Source organism: Neomonachus schauinslandi, chromosome 11 (genome assembly GCF_002201575.2).
Source record: "Neomonachus schauinslandi chromosome 11, ASM220157v2, whole genome shotgun sequence".
Classification (NCBI taxonomy): Eukaryota; Metazoa; Chordata; class Mammalia; order Carnivora; family Phocidae; genus Neomonachus; species Neomonachus schauinslandi.
This window is the reverse complement of record NC_058413.1, coordinates 12,974,097-12,980,711: the sequence shown is the minus strand read 5'-3', so window position 1 is coordinate 12,980,711 and position 6,615 is coordinate 12,974,097.

Genomic DNA, 6,615 nt, shown 5'->3' with positions numbered 1-6,615 from the left:
ATTACCCATTTGCTCTGTATTCAGCCATGAAGAAAGGACACTGGAATAACTCATCTCCAGGGTCCCTTTTAGCTCTACTATTGTGCTTCGGCAATTCTAAGACTCTGCGGCACCTATAATCATTCCCACTGACCAGAGGCCTGGCACATCCCAGCAAGTGAAGCTGTGCCCCTTCCTGGGCAAGAAGCCTCCCCCAGGGTGGCCTGACATGAGGCCAGTGGATCAGGCGGCCATTAATCAGACTGCTGCCCTCGCTGGACGTGGCGCCGGCAGGCCAGGCAGCATTCTGGCTGCTTAGCTGCCCCCATTGCCTTCCTCATCACCGCACCAGCCCGTTGCCATGGCAGTGAAACCCAAGAGACAACTAGGAGTGGCCAGAATCGAAGAGGAAGGTTCTGTTCTTCTGAATCAATCTGACTCAATCTTGGTTGATTTCAGGGTCCCAGAGTGACAAATAAGAACCATGTAAATTGAGCGCTTTCTCAATACTGGACGCCGCATTAGGTGATTTTCATCAGCTAGCTCGGTTCATACAACGGCACTGTGAAATAAGTATCCTCATCCCCACTTAGCAGACCAGGAAACTGAGGCTCACAGACGTGAGTACCAATGTCACACAGGTGGTCATAGCAAAGCCAGGACACAAGTGTGCTCCCCACTCACACCCCCAGTGTTGTATGATTCCAAAGGCTGAACGTTCCCGAGAGCTTTGAGGGAGCAGCTGCAGAGAACTGAGCCAGTCCTTCCAGGGCCCCAAGGATTCTTCGGGGACAAAGCCAGGTCTCTCTGACAATGAACTACTCAGCCGCCAAAAAATAAAATTCTGGAATTTCCTAAAGCAATCCCAATTTCAAATATTCAGCCTGTTTTTCTACTCCCCCCCCCAAAAAATGAAAATTCCAACATTTTTGCTTCCACATTGACACATTTTCCAAATGATTTCTTACATCTGGAAGCAGCACAATGTTTGTTAACATCTGTCGGACCCTGTCACACTTGATTCTAAAGAGCCAGGTCCCTGTAGGCACAAGGTGGCGGGCGACCTTGCAGTTCTGGCTTTAGCTGCGGGGCTCAGGCCAGACTGGAGGGGCCACCTCCAAAGCCCCCAAGGAAATTAACCCTCTCTCTAAACTCAGACACTAGGAAACTCACTGAGAGAACAGTTTGGCTTTCCCTCCCTGCCACCAGCATGGCTGCTGAGCCTATTGAGTCCAAACACTGGGAACCCATGATGTGGGAAAATCCAGCTGGTTTTGTGGCCCCAGACATCTGGATTCCCTACCCCCAGGCCCACTGAGAGAGGAGCCAGCGGGCGCAAGGAGGCTTGGGAAAGCATTTGGAGGGACTTCTGCCAAGTTATCTCCCTCCTGAACAAACACAAGTCCCACTATCTGGAGGTCAACAGAGCCGTGTTTATATATGCATAGGCCATTCCATTGATTAATTAATTAACTCCCTGGGTGGCCTTTGGTCCCTAAAGACCTCACCCCTTGGGGCCTCAGTTTCTTTATCTATAAAAATGTAAGAATTAGGCTAGTTGATTTCTAAAGCTTCTTCCTGCTCCAACTGTTTTCTTACAATTCTACTGTAAGCGTACAGGAGGGCATGGTTGTGGTGCGGGCTCTGCTCTCCCTATCTCTGAGCCTCAGTTGCCTTATGTCGGTACTGTAAGGTACAGGAGGAGCACAGGGGTGGTTCTGGTCCTGGCTCTGTTGTGCCACTGACGAGCGCAAATCTTCCCTATCTCTGAGCCTCAGTTGCCTTAAGTTGGCCGACGAGGAGGTAGACGAGATGACCGTGCAGTGCTCCACAGCTCTGACACTTAAGAAACCAGAAGATGTCAATCACACTTCCAAAACCAACACCACCTCAGCACCACCACGGCCACTGCTAGTTCAGGTCACCCTGATCTCCCACCCTGACCAGTGCAGTAGCCACATCCGCTGCCTCCTCCCCATCCATCCTCTGAGGCATCCAGGGTGTTTCTTTTCAAAACATAAGTCTGATCCTATTAGCCCCTGCTGATGTGGATCCCCCCCCTTACACAACCCCATTAATTTTAGGGTAAAGAACAAAAGCCCCAGTGCAGCCCGCAGGACCTGCAGAGCTAGCCCCAACAACCAACCCCTCAGCATCGCCTCATGTCACCACCACTCCTCCTGCACACCAGCCACCTGGCCTTTTACCTCCTTGATGAACAAGGCTCCCAGCCCCAGAGCCTTTGTTCATGCTGTTCCTTTGCCCAGAATGCTGGTCTGCTTCCTCTCTCTCACCTTATTCTTCAACTATCAAGTTTCTTCTCCTCCCTTAGAGCCCACCTTAAGCACCCCCGCACAGGAGTCCTCCAGGAATGGAGGCTAGCCCGGAATCCCTACTAGATTCTCCCAGGAGACCACACCCTCTCCTCCACAGCTTTCCTACCCAGTCCCAAGTGTGTGTTACTTGATGAGGTTGTTTGTTTTCTCTCACCCCTACTCGCCCAGTGTTGATTTACACTCAATAAATATTCCCAAGATGGGCGGATGGAGCTGGGTGTTCTGCCCTTAGGAAGCCCCTCGGGTGGTGGATGGCATCTCCTCCAGCAAACCCTGGCAGAGACAAGGCTATGCTGGCTCTGATCTAAGTCTCTGAGGCTCCCAAGGAGACATCCTGCTGACTGGAGGAAAACTTTGCCCAAGGCAAGCTTGTGACTTCAAGTCAACTGTGGGCTGTGCTCAGAGCTCATCCCAGTAGAGGGTGCTCAGAAGTCGACCCCGGAGACCTCTGGTGCTGGCTGCCCTCCAGCCAGTAGGCAGACAGAGGAGCGGCTCCAGAGCATCAGTCAGACTCAGGGGAGGCGGGGAAGAGGGGGAGCCAGAGTTTCTGCTGCCAAAGGCAAGATGACTAGAGAGATTCCTTGTTCTTTGGAAATGTCTAAAGTACTTCACCCCTCCCCCGCCTCCTTCCACCAACTATCTCACACTGACCATTCAAATAGGAATGCAGCCTCCTCCTCCAGGAAGCCCTCCTACAACTCCCCACTGGACTAAGGGCCCTATGTCTGAGCATCCTTTAGCTTTGTACTTGGTACACTGCACGGGAAGTATGGGTTTCTGAAGGCTGCCTGAGGGAAGGGACCTAGTCTTTTTCATCTTTGATCACTACCCCAGAAGACAGCTCTCACTTCAAAAAACTCTGTCATTGCATCAATGAGGAAACTAGACCCTGAGAGGAACAGTGACATGACCCCAAGATCACACAACGTGTCACTCACTAGCAGAGCCAGGAATACGAGCCGGATCTCCTACTTCAATTTGACATCTTTCCCTGTTACCTCCCTGACTTCATAAGGATGAACCCTATTTATGATTCTTGGGACTAGGGCCTCCAAAGACTCAGGATGGGAGCATCCTGAAAGCAAGATCCCTGGACTTTCCCATGGGGAGAGCCGCTGTAGCCTGTTGTGTCCCCTGCCCACCAGCTGGAGAGGCTGACCCCACTCAGGACTGAGAGTAATGGAAAATCCAACCTCAGTTCCAGCAGGCTGTGAACACACTGGCAATCCCTCCCTTCTCTGCATGCACAACATCCACTTTCCAGGACACAGAGACCTCTGGTTCTCCCTCCACCCCCTATCCTTGATCGGGTGCTTTCTAAGAATCAGCTAGCATTTACCAAGCATCCCCAGATTGTAGGGCAGGGAAACTTCTTTGAGGTTTAGATCATAGAATATTTTATCTGAAACGGCCTTTTGGATCCATCCGGTTCCACCATATATATATACCTGTATTCCTAGGAAATGGAGTTAAGAGGGCGACAGTGACTTGCCATGGTCACTGTGTGAATGACCAGCCAACAGAGCCAGGCTCTGAGCCTGCCCCCGAGCCTGCCCCCAAGCCTGCCCACTGTGTCCCAGCAGGTCTCTGTCCTCCACTTTGCAGGACTGTGGCTCTGACAAGCAACTTTCTTGAATCTCTTCCAGGCTTGAAAGCAGAGAGGGACCCTGTGAAATTTCACTCCCTGATGGGCAGGGACATGTCAAGATTCAAACCGCAAATCTGATTTCATCAATTCCCTGCCTAAAAGGCTTCCGTGGGGGGGCGCCTGGGTGGCTCAGTCGTTAAGCGTCTGCCTTTGGCTCAGGTCATGATCCCAGGATCCTGGGATCGAGCCCCGCGCTCCCCGCTCCTCGGGAAGCCTGCTTCTCCCTCTCCCACTCCCCCTGCTTGTGTTCCCTCTCTCACTGTGTCTCTCTCTGTCAAATAAATAAAATCTTTAAAAAAAATAAAAGGCTTCCGTGGGTTTCCCACTACCCTTCAGATGAAGGGCATCTTTCTTTTTTTTTTTTTTAAAGACTTTATTTATTTGACACAGAGAGAGAGACAGCGAGAGAGGGAACACAAGCAGGGGGAGTGGGAGAGGGAGAAGCAGGCTTCCCGCTGAACAGGAACCCGATGCGGGGCTTGAACCCAGGACCCTGGGACCATGACCTGAGCCGAAGGCAGACGCTTAATGACTGAGCCACCCAGGCGCCCCTGAAGGGCATCTTTCTTGATGTGACCACCCCACAAAGCTGTTGGCCCTGGCCTTCTCTCCAGCCACAGGCCCTTGGTACTCTGAGCTGCAGTCCCAACTCAACCCTCCTTGGCAGTTCCCATACCTCTTTGCCTGGCCAACTACTGCCCATCCCTCAGCTGTGGGCCCACCTTCTCCACCCATCCCTCAGCTGTGGGCCCACCTTCACCACAGAGCAGGTCCCATGCTCGCCTGTCCCCCATTAACTCCCCCAAGCTCCCCGGACTTTTGAAACTTCATTGAGCTCACTGTATTTGCTCATCCTCTCTGTACTCTACCCAACTGTAAACCCACCCAGGGGGCTGAGATGGTCTCTCTCTCTCTATCATCATTGCATTTCCACAGACAAGCTCTGTCCTCAACACCAAGAAGGCCTTCAACAGATATGGGTGCTTTGATTGGCCGGTGGGGACCAACCACTCCCCTTTACTGGTCCTGCTCCTTGATTCAGTGTAACTGTGGGAGGCCACTGAGCATGGACCCAGGGAACAGCTCCAGCTGAAGCAAGGACAGCAGTGGGATGGGAGCAGGTCACAGAGAAAGCGCTAACAATCTGCCCACCAGGAGTCTCCATCCAAGACAGCTGATATTCCTGTCTCTGTATCAGTCCAGGATGCATGTGGAGGGGGAAGTCTTCATCTCTCTCTGATCCCTGGCTGCTACTTCCTGAGCCTCTTCAGGGCTGAGGGACAGGCGGGCGGGCAGGCAGGCCGTGGGGCAGCCACACGCTTCCACTCCCAGCATGCATCCTGTCACTGCCTCTTCTGGCAGGATGTTATTGCAGAGTCCTAGGCTGTTATTGTCAGGAGATGGGCTTTCCTGAGCTCATTAAAGGGCCTCTGTCCTTTCTCCGGGACCAACCCCCCCTTTCCTCTGTCCGCATCAACACTGAGAGAAAGGGGCCCCGGGGGCAACTGCAGGTGGAGTGTAGCGGCTGCCCCTCCCTCTGCTTCTCTGCTTGGCTGGCTGGTCAGTGTGATCACAGATGGTGAAGGTTGCCATTGGGATGCCCTGTGCATCAGGCATTGACAGCCTTTGTCTAATTCAACCCTTGCAATAATGATGTAAAACAGACATTATTCTCAGCGTTACAGTAGAGTGAGCTGGGGCTCAGAGAGGTTACATGATGTGCCCAAGGTCACACAGCAAGAAGAAAACAGATCCAGATCTGCCTGACTCCAGCACCCATCTTCTTGCTCCATGCCCTTGCTGCCTACTCAGCTAGTTTTTGTTGGAAGTGAAGAACTCAGTGAAGGAAGGGGGAAAGACCTTTCCAGGGGCCAGCATTTCCCTACAGGATCTTCCCTCATCCTTGGGAAAGAACTGGAACTAAGATGGATAACAAGATAACTCCCATCTTGTGTTTTCTCAGGCCTTAACCAAATCCAAGCACTTCCACCCCTGGAGGAGAAAGGCTCCTCATCTTTCACGGACAAGGCAGAAGAGGGATGAGAATGATCACAGGCGGGGAATAATGAGTATAATTTCTCTTGAGTGACGGTGTATTGGAAAGAGCAGGAGTGTGGCGGCCATGGTCTTCCGTGCCTTACTACCGCTAACTGGGTGACCCTCACACATCACACCTTGCAGGGGCCACATTTTCCTGATCTGGGAATTATGATAGCTAGTCCCGCCACACAGGGCACATCGTAAGAATCCAGTGATTCCATGGGCGTGGAAGCGCCTTATACAGGGAAACCCAAAACTCTGTTTCCATTGTTTTCTTTCTTTTTTCTGTTTGGGTGACAACTTAGAGGAGCTTTGGGGCTGAACCTGGGTTCAAATCTCAGGTCTGCTAGTTACTGCTTATGTGACCACAGATGAGTGTTTTAGAGACTCTATACCTCTGTTTCCTGGTATGAAAAAAGAGAGCTATAATAATACCTGCCTCACAGGTTTGCAGAAAGGATTAAACATATTGCCGAATAAAGCACTTAGCCCAGTGCCTGGAGGTCAAGCTTTCAGTGACTGGAAGCTGCTGCTTGCTTACAGATCATTGTTACTGTTCCTATTACTGTTTTTGATTACCGTGCGGAAGTTGTATTTGCAGTCCTGCAACAC